Consider the following 13,621-nt stretch of genomic DNA (forward strand, 5'->3'; position numbering starts at 1 on the left):
AAAGTTGAATGGTTCTATGAAGACCTACAAGACCTTTTAGAACTAACACCCCCAAAAGATGTCCTTTTCATTATAGGGGACTGGAATGCAAAAGCAGGAAGTCAAGAAACAACTGGGGTAACAGGCAAATTTGCCCTTGGAGCACAGAATAGAGCAGGGCAAAGGCTCATTGAATTTTGCCAAAAGAACACATTGGTCATAGCAAACACCCTCTTCCAACAACACGAGAGAAGACTCTATATATGGACATCACCAGATGGTCAACACTGAAATCAGATTATATTCTTTGCAGCCAAAGATGGAGAAGCTCTATACGGTCAGCAAAAACAAGACAGGGAGCTGACTGTGCCTCAGATCATGAACTCTTTATTGCCAAATTCAGACTTGAATTGAAGAAAGTAGGGAAAACCACTAGACCATTCAGATATGACGTAAATCAAATCCCTTATGATCCCTTATCAAATCTCACTTCCCTTATGGAAGTGAGAAATAGATTTAAGGGACTAGATCTGATAGATGGAGTGCCTGATGAACTCTGGACGGAGGTTCCTGACGAACTCTGGACGGAGGTTCCTGACATTGTACAGGAGACAGGGATCAAGACCATCCCCATGGAAAAGAAATGCAAAAAAGCAAAATGGCTGTCTGAGGAGGCCTTACAAATAGCTGTGAAAAGAAGAGAAGCGAAAAGCAAAGGAGAAAAGGAAAGATATAAGCATCTGAATGCAGAGTTCCAAAGAACAGCAAGGAGAGATAAGAAAGCCTTCCTCAGCGATCAATGCAAAGAAATAGAGGAAAACAACAGAACAGGAAAGACTAGAGATCTCTTCCTCTAAATAGAGGAAAACAACAGAACGGGAAAGACTAGAGAGCTCTTCCTCTAAATAGAGGAAAACAACAGAACGGGAAAGACTAGAGATCTCTTCCTCTAAATAGAGGAAAACAACAGAACGGGAAAGACTAGAGATCTCTTAATCTAAATAGAGGAAAACAACAGAATAGGAAAGACTAGAGATCTCTTCCTCTATTTCTTTGCATTGATCACTGAGGAAGGCTTTCTTATCTTTCCTTGCTGTTCTTTGGAACTCTGCATTCAGATGCTTATATCTTTCCTTTTCTCCTTTGCTTTTCGCTTCTCTTCTTTTCACAGCTATTTGTAAGGCCTCCTCAGACAGCCATTTTGCTTTTTTGCATTTCTTTTCCATGGGGATGGTCTTGATACCTGTCTCCTGTACAATGTCACGAACCTCCGTCCAGAGTTCATCAGGCACTCTATCAGATCTAGTCCCTTAAATCTATTTCTCACTTCCACTGTATAATCATAAGGGATTTGATTTAGGTCATATCTGAATGGTCTAGTGGTTTTCCCTACTTTCTTCAATTTAAGTCTGAATTTGGCAATAAGGAGTTCATGATCTGAGCCACAGTCAGCTCCTGGTCTTGTTTTTCTAACTGTATACAGCTTCTCCATCTTTGGCTGCAAAGAATGTAATCCATCTGATTTCGGTGTTGACCATCTGGTGATGTCCATGTGTAGAGTCTTCTCTTGTGTTGTTGGAAGAGGGTGTTTGCTATGACCAGTGTGTTCTCTTGGCAAAACTCTATGAGCCTTTGCTCTGCTCTATTCTATGCTCCAAGGGCAAATTTGCCTGTTACCCCAGGTGTTTCTTGACTTCCTGCTTTTGCATTCCAGTCCCCTATATTGAAAAGGACATCTTTTTGGGGTGTTAGTTCTAAAAGGTCTTGTAGGTCTTCATAGAACCGTTCAACTTTGGCTTCTTCAGCGTTACTGGTTGGGGCATAGGCCTGGATTACTGTAATATTGAATGGTTTGCCTTGGAAACGAACAGAAATCATTCTGTCGCTTTTAATACTGCACCCAAGTACTGCATTTCGGACTCTTCTGTTGACCATGATGGCTACTCCATTTCTTCTAAGGGATTCCTGCCCACAGTAGTAAATGGTCTTCTGAGTTAAAGTCACCCATTCCAGTCCATTTTAATTCACTGCAAAGAAATGCAATTCAATGCAAAGAAATAGAGGAAAACAATAGAATAGGAAAAACAAGAGATCTCTTCAAGAAAATTAGAGATTCCAAGGGAACATTTCATGCAAAGACGGGCTCAATAAAGGACAGAAATGGTATGGACCTAACAGAAGCAGAAGATATTAAGAAGAGGTGGCAAGAATACACAGAAGAACTCTACAAAAAAGATCTTCACGACCAAGATAGTCACAATAATGTGATCACTGACCTTGAGCAAGACATCTTGGAATGTGAAGTCAAGTGGGCCTTAGAAAGCATCACTACGAACAAAGCTAGTGGAGGTGATGGAATTCCAGTTGAGCTATTTCAAATCCTGAAAGATGATGCTGTGAAAGTGCTGCCCTCAATATGCCAGCAAATTTGGAAAACTCAGCAGTGGCCACAGGACTGGAAAAGGTCAGTCTTCATTCCAATCCCAAAGAAAGGGAATGCCAAAGAATGCTCAAACTACTGCACAATTGCACTCATCTCACACGCTAGTAAAGTCATGCTCAAAATTCTCCAAGTCAGGCTTCAGCAATATGTGAACCGTGAACTCCCAGATGTTCAAGCAGGTTTTAGAAAAGGCAGAGGCACCAGAGATCAAATTGCCAACATCCGCTGGATCATGGAGAAAGCAAGAGCGTTCCAGAAAAACATCTATTTCTGCTTCACTGATGATGCCAATTGTGTGGATCATAATAAACTGTGGAAAATTCTTCAAGAGATGGGAATACCAGACCACCTGACCTGCCTCTTGAGAAACCTGTCAGGAAGCAACAGTCAGAACTGGACATGGAACAACAGACTGGTTCCAAATAGGAAAAGGAGTACGTCAAGGTTGTATATTGTCACCTTGCTTATTTAACTTATATGCAGAGTACATCATGAGGAACGCTGGGCTGGAGGAAGAACAAGCTGGAATCAAGATTGCCAGGAGAAATATCAATAACCTCAGATATGCAGTTGACACCACCCTTATGGCAAAAAGTGAAGAGGAACTCAAAAGCCTCTTGAGGAAAGTGAAAGAGGAGAGTGAAAAGGTTGGCTTGAAGCTCAACGTTCAGAAAACAAAGATCATGGCATCTGGTCCCATCACTTCATAGGAAATAGATGGGGAAACAGTGTCAGACTTTATTTTTTTGGGCTCCAAAATCACTGCAGATGCTGATTGCAGCCATGAAATTAAAAGACGCTTACTCCCTGGAGGGAAAGTTATGACCAACCTAGACAGTATATTAAAAAGCAGACTGCAAAAGAGACATAGGCATTTAGAACAGTCTTTGGGACTCTGTGGGAGAGGGTGAAGGTGGAATGATTGGAGAGAATGGAATTGTAGCATGTATATTATCATAAGTGACCAGTCCAGGTTCGACGCATAAATTTTCCTCTGTTCATTTCTTTGCATTTGTGCTTTTTTAATAAAATTCTTTTTTAGATATAAAATTAAAAAAAAAAAAAGGAAACGTGGTAGAGAAAGAGCGTGTGAATAAAAGAAAAAAAAAAGCACATGTGTATATATGCTGGAAAATATAAATAATTACGTACTGCATGAATTAAAAAAAAATAAAATAAAATAAAAAGCAGAGACATTACTTTGCCAACCAAGGTCCGTCTAGTCAAGGCTATGGTTTTTCCCGTGGTCATGTATGGATGTGAGAGTTGGACTGTGAAGAAAGCTGATCGCCGAAGAATTGATGCTTTTGAACTGTGGTGTTGGAGAAGACTCTTGAGAGTCCCTTGGACTGCAAGGAGATCCAACCAGTCCATTTGAAAGGAGATCAATCCTGGGTGTTCATTGGAAGGACTGATGCTAAAGCTGAAACTGCAATACTTTGGCCACCTCATGCGACGAGTTGACTCACTAGAAAAGACTCTGATGCTGGGAAAGGTTGGGGGCGGGAGGAGACGGGGACGACAGAGAATGAGATGGCTGGATGGTATCACCGACTCTGTGGATATGAGTTTGAGTGAACTCCAGGAGTTGGTGATGGACAGGTAGGCCTGGCGTGCTGTGATTCATGGGGTCGCAGAGAGTCGGACATGACTGAGCGAATGAACTGAACTGAACTGAGAGATCTCTTCAAGAAAAAAAAATTAGAGATACCAAGGAAACAAATGTCTTAGGTGACACTTAAGTGAGAAGACAGAAGAGCAATATGTTAAAGTATTAAGGGCAAAAACTGTCAACCCAGAATTTAAAACTCAACAGAAGCATCTTTAAACACCATTTCCTTTATATATATAAAAGTTGAGGACTTCCCTGGTGGTGCCATGCATAGGAATCTGCTTGCCAAGGCAAGGGACACGGGTTCGAGCCCTGTTCCAGGAAGACTCCACATGCCGTGGAGCAACTAAGACCATGCATTACAAACACTGAGCCTGAGGTCTAGAGTCCGCAGGCCACAACTACTGAGCCCCACGTGCCCAGAGCCTGTGCTCCGCAACAGGAGAAGCCACCACAGTGAGAAGCCACGGCAATGAGAAGCCACCACAATGAGGGGTCCAAGCACTGCAACCGAGAGTCCCCCTGCTCTCCGCAAACAGACAAAGCCTGCACTAAGCAATGGAAAGTCACTGCAGTCAAATAAATAATAAAAGCTGAAAAGAGTCTCACCAGTATTCCTGCATTATAAAAAATGTTTAAATCCATACGATGTCAAAACAACACCCAGTTGTGCATGTGACTGGTGATGGAAATAAAGTCCAATGCTATAAAGAGCAATACTGCATAGGAACCTGGAATGCTATGTCCATCAATCAAGGCAAATTCAAAGTGGTCAAACAGGAGATGGCAAGAGTGAACGTCGACATCTTAGGACTCAGTGAACTAAAATGGACTGGAATGCGTGAATTTAACTCAGATGACCATTATATCTACGACTGTGGGCAAGAATCCCTTAGAAGAAATGGAGTAGCCATCATGGTCAACGAAAGAGTCTGAAATGCAGTACTTGGACGCAACCTCAAAAACGACAGAATGATCTCTGTTAGTTTCCAAGGCAAACTATTCAATATCACAGTAATCCAAGTTTATGCCCCGACCAGTAATGCTGATGGAGAAGGCGCTGGCGACCCACTCCAGTACTCTTGCCTGGAAACTCCCATGGATGGAGGGGCCTGGTAGGCTGCAGTTCATGGGGTTGCAAAGAGTTGGACACGACTAAGTGTTTTCACTTTCATGCACTGGAGAAGGAAATAGCAACCCACTATTGGAAAGCCTGGGAGGCGTCTATGGGGTCGCACAGAGTCAGACACGACTAACGTGACTTAGCCACAGTAATGCTGAAGAAGCTGAAGTTGAACCGTTCTATGAAGACATTCAAGACGTTCTACAACTAATACCCAAAAAAAGATGTCCTTATCATTATAGGGGACTGAAACGCAAAAGTAGAAAATCAAGAAATACCTGGAGTAACAGGCAAATTTGCCCTTGGAGTATAGAATACAGCAGGGCAAAGGCTCAGAGAGTTTTGCCAAGAGAACACACTGGTCATAGCAAACACCCTCTTCCAACAACACAAGAGAAGACTCTACACATGGACATTACCAGATGGTTAACGCCGAAATCAGATTGATTATATTAATCGTAGCCAAAGTGGAGAAGCTCCATACAGTCAGCAAAAACAAGAATGGGAGCTGACTGTGGCTCAGATCATGAACTCCTTATTGCCAAATTCAGACTTAAATTGAAGAAAGTAGGGAAAACCACTAGACCATTCAGATATGACCTAAATCAAATCCCTTACGATTATACAGTGGAAGTGACAAATAGATTCAAGGGATTAGATCTGATAGAGTGCCTGAGAACTATGGACGGAGGTTCGTGACACTGTACAGGAGGCAGGGATCAAGACCATTCCCAAGAAAAAGAAATGCAAAAAAGCAAAATGGTTTTATGAGGAGGCCTTATAAATAGCTATGAAAAGAAAAGAAAGGCGAAGGAGAAAAGGAAAGATATACTCATTTGAATGCAGAGTCCCAAGGAATAGCAACGAGAGATAAGAAAGCCTTCCTCAGTGATCAACGCAAAGAAATAGAGGAAATCAAAAGAATGGGAAAGACTAGAGATCTCTTCAAGACAGTTAGAGACACCAAGGGAACATTTTAGACAAAGATGGGCTCAATAAAGGACAGAAGTGGTATGGATTTAACAGAAGCAAAAGGTATTAAGAAGAGGTGGCAAGAATACACAGAAGAACTGTACAAAAAAGATCTTCACGAGCCAGATCACCACGACGGTGTGATCACTCACCTAGAGTCAGACATTGTGGAATGTGAAGTCAAGTGGGCCTCAGGAAGCATCACTGTGAATAAAGCTAGTGGAGGTGATGGAATTTCAGTTGAGCTATTTCAAATCCTAAACAATGATGCTGTGAAAGTGCTGCACTCAATATGCCAGCAAATCTGGAAAACTCAGCAGTGGCCACAGGACTGGAAAAGGTCAGTTTTCATTCCAGTCCCAAAGAAAGGCAATGCCAAAGAATGCTCAAAATACTGCACAGCTGTACTCATCTCACACACTAGTTAAGTAATGCTCAAAATTCTCCAAGCCAGGCTTCAACAGTACGTGAACCATGAACTTCCAAATGCTCAAGCTGGATTAAGAAAAGGTAGAGGAACCAGAGATCAAATTGCCAGCATCCGTTGGATCATCAAAAAAGCAAGAGAGTTCCCGAAAAACATCTACTTCTGCTTTATTGACTATGCAAAAGCCTTTGACTATGTGGATCACAACAAACTGGAAAGTTCTTCAAGAGCTGGGAATACCAGACCACCTGATCTGCCTCCTGAGAAACTTGTATGTAGGTCAAGAAGCAACAGTTAGAACAAGACATGGAAGAACAGACTATTTCCAAATAGGGAAAGGAGTATGTCAAGACTATGTATTGTCACCCTGGTTATTTAACTTCTATACAGAGTACATCTTTTAGAATGCTGGGCTGGATGAAGTGCAAATTGGAATCAAGATTGCTGAGAGAAATATCAATTAGCTCAGATGTGTAGATGACACCACCCTTATGGCAGAAAGCGAAGTGGAACTAAAGATCCTCTTGATAAAAGTCAAAGAGGAGAGTGAAAAAGCTGGCTTAAAACTCAATGTTCAAAAATCTAAGATCATGGCACCTGGTCCCATCACTTCATGGCAAATAGACAGGGGGAAAATGGAAAGCTTGAGAGACTTTATTTTCTTAGACTCCAAAATCAATGCAGATGATGACTAAAGCCATGAAATTAAAAGACGCTTGCTCCTTGGAAGTAAAGTTATGAGCAACCTAGACAGCGTAGTAAAGAGCAGAGACATTACTTTGCCGACAAAGGTCATCTTGTCAGAGCTACGGTTTTTCCAGTAGTCACGTACAGATGTGAGAGTTGGACCGCATCTGAGCACCAAAGATTTGATGCTTTGAACTATGGTGTTGGAGAAGACTCTTGAGAGCCCCTTGGACTGCAAGGAGATCAAACCAGTCAATACTAAAGGAAATCAACCTGAATATTCATTGGAGGGACTGATGCTAAAGCTGAAGCTCCAGTACTCTGGCCACCTGATGCGAAGAGCCCACTCACTGGAAAAGACCCTGATGCTGAGAAAGATTGAAATCTGTGAGGACAAAAGGAAGACATAGGATGAGATGGTTGGTTGGCATCACTGACTCAAGGGACGTGAGTTTGAACAAGCTCCAGCAGATGGTGAATGACAAGGAAGCCTGGTGTGCTGCAGTCCACGGCACAGCTGAGAGGTGGACATAACCGAGCAGCTACACAATAACAACACCCATCAGATTTCAAATTAGTAGGTATTAGTTGTGATTTTTTTTCCTGGAATCACTCAATAGCACCAACTGTTTATTTCTGCTAATGCAGTGCTTGTTACAGTAAGGTTTTATTAATATTGGAGGCATGGGTTGATAGAGTCAAAAGCCATCTTTCAAGTCAAGCAATACAGTATGCCAGTGTCATCAAATTCATGGGTTTCTTTGACAGCAGTGTTTGTTGTTCAGTATCTTCTTGAACTCTTCCATTGTTGGGAAAACTACCACTTTAGCCTCCACCATGCTTACTGTTTCATTCCTTGATGTACGTATTTAGATTTAAAAACCTCAGAAATGTGAATTGAAGAGGGAAATAAAGTTAGAAACTTTACAATCGATAGATTAATTTGTTTTGCAAAGATTGAGTGCTACATGAATGCAATCTGTGGGCACTAAACCAAAGGTATTCACATTACTGTTTTCAGACATTGAAAATGTAATTACTCTGTTTCTTGATAGTAACATATAGACATGCTTATCTGTAACAAGCACATACAAAATAGCCTAAAAAGACTACATTACTATAGTGGCTACATTACTATCAGATAGAATAGACTTTAAGACAAAGATTATTACTAAAGATAAAAAGAATATTTTTATAATTCCAAAAGGGTCATTTCATCAGGAAGGTGATGACCTTCAGCACATAGTTACATTTTTATGCCTTCATTTTCTCATGTGATAAAGGGCATAAATGTTGTTTTCTAACAGGGATTGTTCTGAAGACTGATGAGATAAAAATAACCTGTATATTTTTAGTATAGTATCTGGCACATAGCAGATACTCATAAATGATGGCAATTTTTATTCTGTTTGAATACAGACTCCATGAGGGCAGGAACTGTTTTTAGTGTTTCTGTAGTGCTTACGATGGTGCCTAGCAAGCATTTTTATATGAATGACATAACTAAATAAACGAGCAAGTCAGAATTGTTCTATTCATATATGTTGCACTTGTTGTTTCATAGGTACCTAGATAGAGCTTTAGTATTTTAGAGTTGATAGTCTAGTTCTCTTTCATATCTGCTATGAGTTGAGTTGCGTCCTCTCAAAAGATAAGTTTTAATTCCCAGGACCTCAGAATGTGACCTTATTTGGAAATAAAAGAGTTTTGCAGATGAAAAGGTAATAATGAAGTATGATGGCCCATTAATCAAATATGACTGATGTCCTTATAAGAGGAGGGTAGACAGAAACACGTGGGTGGGGAGTGGGTGGGGCAGAGAGAATGTCCTATGATGACAGAAGTAGCGGTTGAAGTCCTGCAAGCTGCCAGCAAACGCCAAGGATTGTGAGCACATCAACAGAAGCTAGGACAAGGCAAAGAAGTATTCTTCCTACAGTTTTCAGAGGAAACATGGCCTAGCTGACAACTTGATTTTGGACTTCTGTCCTCCACAACTGTGGGGCAGTAAATTTCAAAGCAGAATTCCTATTTCAAATGTCTATGACACAGGGCTCTTCATTCTGTGCTTCACTGCTCTCAGTGTTAGAGAACCTAGTGAACTTGTAAAGTGATCTACTTCCATTTATGGATTGGAGTATGTTAAGCATTTTCTTTCATATTGAAATGAAATCATCCTCCCTATAGCCTTCCTATTGTTTCTTGCAGTGTTCCTTGCCTATGTGTTTGTGTGATAAGTCTCTTCCTTCGTGTCCAACTCTTTGCAACTCTATGAACTGTAACCCACCAGGCTCCCCTGACCAGCGGATTCTCCAGGCAGGAATACTGGAGTTGGTTTCCATGCCCTCCTCCACTGGATCGTCCCAAACCAGGGACTGAACATGCATCTCATGTCTCCTGCATTGGCAGGCAGGTTCCTTACCACTAGCGCCACCTGTGTTCCTTGGACCTACACAGAAAAAATCTAGCTATTTCTCCATGTGATAACTTCCCAAATGTTTGCTGATAAATAAAATTTATCTGGTAAAGTTTGTTTTTCAAGATAAACATATCTGCTTTCTGTGTGATATTTACCTGGCAAAAATAACTGGAAGAAACATCTATACATAAATACACATATTGAAACAATTTAGCTATTTGCTTAATGGGTATTTGCAATTTGTACAAATTGTGAATTGAGCAAAGGTAAGTAAATTCAACAAAGTAAAATCACCAAGAAATACTTCAGTGAAGGTTTTATGAAAGATGATTATTTTTAAAATACACATGTATTATATTGTCTACTTGCAAAATGCCTTTTCTGATTTAAGATTTATTGTCTCTTTGGTTTTCACAGAAAAATAATATAAAAGACATTCATTTAAAGAATATTCTGCATCACTTGTGTAGTTGTAGTGATTGGGGATGAAAACAGTGCCTAGTTCATAGGATAATTTTAAAGCTACAGTGAGTCAATGCATAGAAATTGTTCATACAGTGCTTTGATGTCATAAGTGGTCAGAAGAAGTTTAGCTATTACATTGTTATTATGTAACATGTTAACAAAACCTTTTCTTAAAAAATGGGAGTCATTTTATGTATTTCTGATAATTACCAAACATATATATGCTTTCTTTGTGCCTGGTAATACAAAATGTGTAACCCATATGTTTCCTATATTATTTGGCTGATAGGAAGCACAGAGCAAAATTTATTACTCAGTTGGTCATTAATTTCTTAAGAATCTCTGGTACAGCGATATTTGCCCCGTTAAATCAAAGCTTTCTTTGAAAAAATTGGTCTGTATAGTATTATAATATTTAATAGGACAAATGTTGGAGTGTTAAAGATTTGTTTTTATAGATTTAATGTAGGTAATGAAACATAATGGTTGTATGCTGAAGCATTCTTTTAGGTTTGTTTTGAGACAAGTAGTGACAGTAATTCCATTAAAAATCTAAAACACATCATAATTTCCTCCTAATTTGGCATCAGTTTAACCCGCTAATTCTGTCTTTGGTGTATGTTGGCTTTGAGAAAGAGGGAGAAAGGAGGAAGACAGTTGCTTTTTTTTTAATCTGTCTGCTTGCTCTTAATAAGTTGCTTATGAAGTAGTCTTTAACCACAGTTAGAGACCTCACAAGACTGATTTCAGTGTTGTTTTTTCCTTTGTGGAGACCTATTTTTCCATCAGTATCATTTTCCTGCCATATTCAGTTCAGTTCCTCAGTTGGGTCCAAGTCTTTGTGACCCCAAGGACTTCAGTACACCAGACCTCCTATCCTACACCAACTCCCGGACCTTACTCAAACTCATGTCCATCGAGTCGGTGATACCAACCAACCATCTCATCCTCTGTCGTTCCCTTCTCCTTCTGCCCCCAATCCCTCCCAGCTTAAGGGTCTTTTCCTATGAGTCAGTTCTTTGCAACAGGTGGCCAAAGCACTGCATTTTCAGCTTCAACATCAGTCCTTCCAATGAACATTCAGGATTGATCTCCTTTAGGATGGATTGGGTGGATCTCCTTGCAGTCCAAGGGACTCCCAAGAGTCTTCTCCAACACCACAGTTCAAAAGCATCAATTCTTTGGCGCTCTTTCTATATAGTCCAACTCTCACATCCATACATTGACTATTGGAAAAACCATAGCCTCAACTAGATGCACCTTGGTTGGCAAAGTAATACCTCTGCTTTTTAATATGCTATCTAGGTTGCTCATAACTTTCCTTCCAAGGAGCAAGCGTCTTTCAATTTCACGGCTGCGGTCACCATCTGCAGTGATTTTGGAGCCCAAAACAACAAAGTCTGCCACTGTTTCCACTGTTTCTCCATCTATTTTCCATGAAGTGATGGGACCAGATGCCATGATCTTTGTTTTTGGAATGTTGAGCTTTAAGCCAACTTTTTCACTCTCCTCTTTCACTTTCATCAAGAGGTTCTTTAATTCTTCTTCACTTTCTGCCATAAGGGTGTCATCTGCATATCTGAGGTTATTGATAATTCTCCCAGCAATCTTGATTCCAGCTTGTGCTTCATCCAGCCCAGTGTACTACATATAAGTTAAATAAGCAGGATGACAATATACAGCCTTGACGTATTCCTTTTCCTATTTGGAACCAGTCTGTTGTTACATGTCTTGTTCTAACTGTTGCTTCCTGACCTGCACACAGATTTCGCAAGAGGCAGGTCAGGTGGTCTGGTATTCCCATCTCTTGAAGAATTTTCCACAGTTTATTGTGATCCACACAGTCAAAGGTTTTAGCATAGTCAATGAAGCAGAAATAGATGTTTTTCTGGAACTCTCTTGCTTTCTCCATGATCCAGTGGATGTTGGCAATTTGATCTCTGGTGCCTCTGCCTTTTCTAAATCCAGCTTGAACATCTGCAAGATCACAGTTCACGTATTGTTGAAGCCTGGCTTGGAGAATTTTGAGCATTACTTTACTAGCGTGTGAGATGAGTGCAACTGTGTGGCAGTTTGAGCATTCTTTGGCATTGCTTTTTTTGGGGATTGGAATGAAAACTGACCTTTTCCAATTCTCTGGCCACTGCTGAGTTTTCCAAGTTTGTTGGCATATTGAGTGCAGCACTTTCACAGCATCATTGTTTAGGATGTGAAATAGCTCAACTGGGATTCCATCACCTCCACTAGCTTTATTCGTAGTGATGCTTCCTAAGGCCCACTTGACTTCACATTCCAGGATGTCAGGCTCTAAGATCACACCATCATGATTATCTGGGTTGTGAAGATCTTTTTTGTGTAGTTCTCCTGTGTATTCTTGCCACCTCTTCTTAATATCTTCTGCTTCTGTTAAGTCCACACCATTTCTGTCCTTTATTGAGCCTATCTTTGCATGAAATGTTTCCTTGGTATCTCTAATTTTCTTGAAGAGATCTCTTGTTTTTCCTATTCTGTTGTTTTCCTCTATTTCTTTGCACTGATCACTGAGGAAGGCTTTCTTATCTCTCCATGCTCTTCTCTGGAACTCGGCATTCAAATGAGTATATCTTTCCTTTTCTCCTTTGCTTTACAATGTCTTTACAATTGCTGTACAATGTCACAAAACTCCGTCCATAATTCTTCAGGCACTCTATCAGATCTAACCCCTGGAATCTGCTTGTCACTTCCAGTTGCATAATCCTAAGGGATTTGATTTAGGTCACACCTGAACAGTCTAGTGGTTTTCCCCACTTTCTTCAATTTAAGTCTGAATTTGGCAATAAGGAGTTCATGATCTGAGCCACAGTCAGCTCCCAGTCTTGTTTTTGCTGACTGTATACAGTTACTCCATCTTTGGCTACAAAGAATATAATCAATCTGATTTCGGTATTGACCATTTGGTGATGTCCATGTGTAGAGTTGTCTCTTGTGTTGTTGGAAGAGGGTGTTTACCATGACCAGTGCAATCTCTTGGCAAAGCTCTTGTTAGCCTTTGCCCTGCTTCACCCTGTACTCCAAGGCCAAACTTACCTGTTACTCCAGGTATCTCTTGACTTCCTACATTTGCATTCCTGTCCCCTAAGATGGAATGGACATCTTTTCTGGTCTAAGTAACAAGCACGAGATAAGCAGAAATAAACAGCTAGTGCTACTGAGCGATTACAGTAAGACATCACAACTAATACCTACTAATTTAAAATCTGACAGGTAGCTTTGCTCTACTTTTTGAGCAAATAGAAAATGAATAGTGTAAGAAAACGTCGAAACTGTAGTTAGTACTTTAGTATCAACTATCTGTTACTTGAGAAACTCCACAGAAATTTAGAAAATCTTTATTTTAAATATGTTTAATTGTGAATTTTTATCAATTCAGACTAGCCTTTCCTCCAATTATTCTGAAGAGTAAGATATTATTTAAATCAGAACAGAAAATAAAATTTACATAAAATAAAAGTTTT

The 13,621-nt window shown here is 40.2% G+C and overlaps 1 protein-coding gene across 11 annotated transcripts in view; it reads right to left on the bottom strand.

The window, feature by feature from the left end:
- The window catches only part of CEP83 (centrosomal protein 83), a 146,013-nt gene that overhangs the window by 74,801 nt on the left and 57,591 nt on the right, over positions 1–13,621 (bottom strand). The window lies entirely within an intron of this gene.

This window comes from Moschus berezovskii, chromosome 6 (genome assembly GCF_049115385.1).
Source record: "Moschus berezovskii isolate FMDL1 chromosome 6, NW_MosBer_1.0, whole genome shotgun sequence".
In the NCBI taxonomy this organism is placed as follows: Eukaryota; Metazoa; Chordata; class Mammalia; order Artiodactyla; family Moschidae; genus Moschus; species Moschus berezovskii.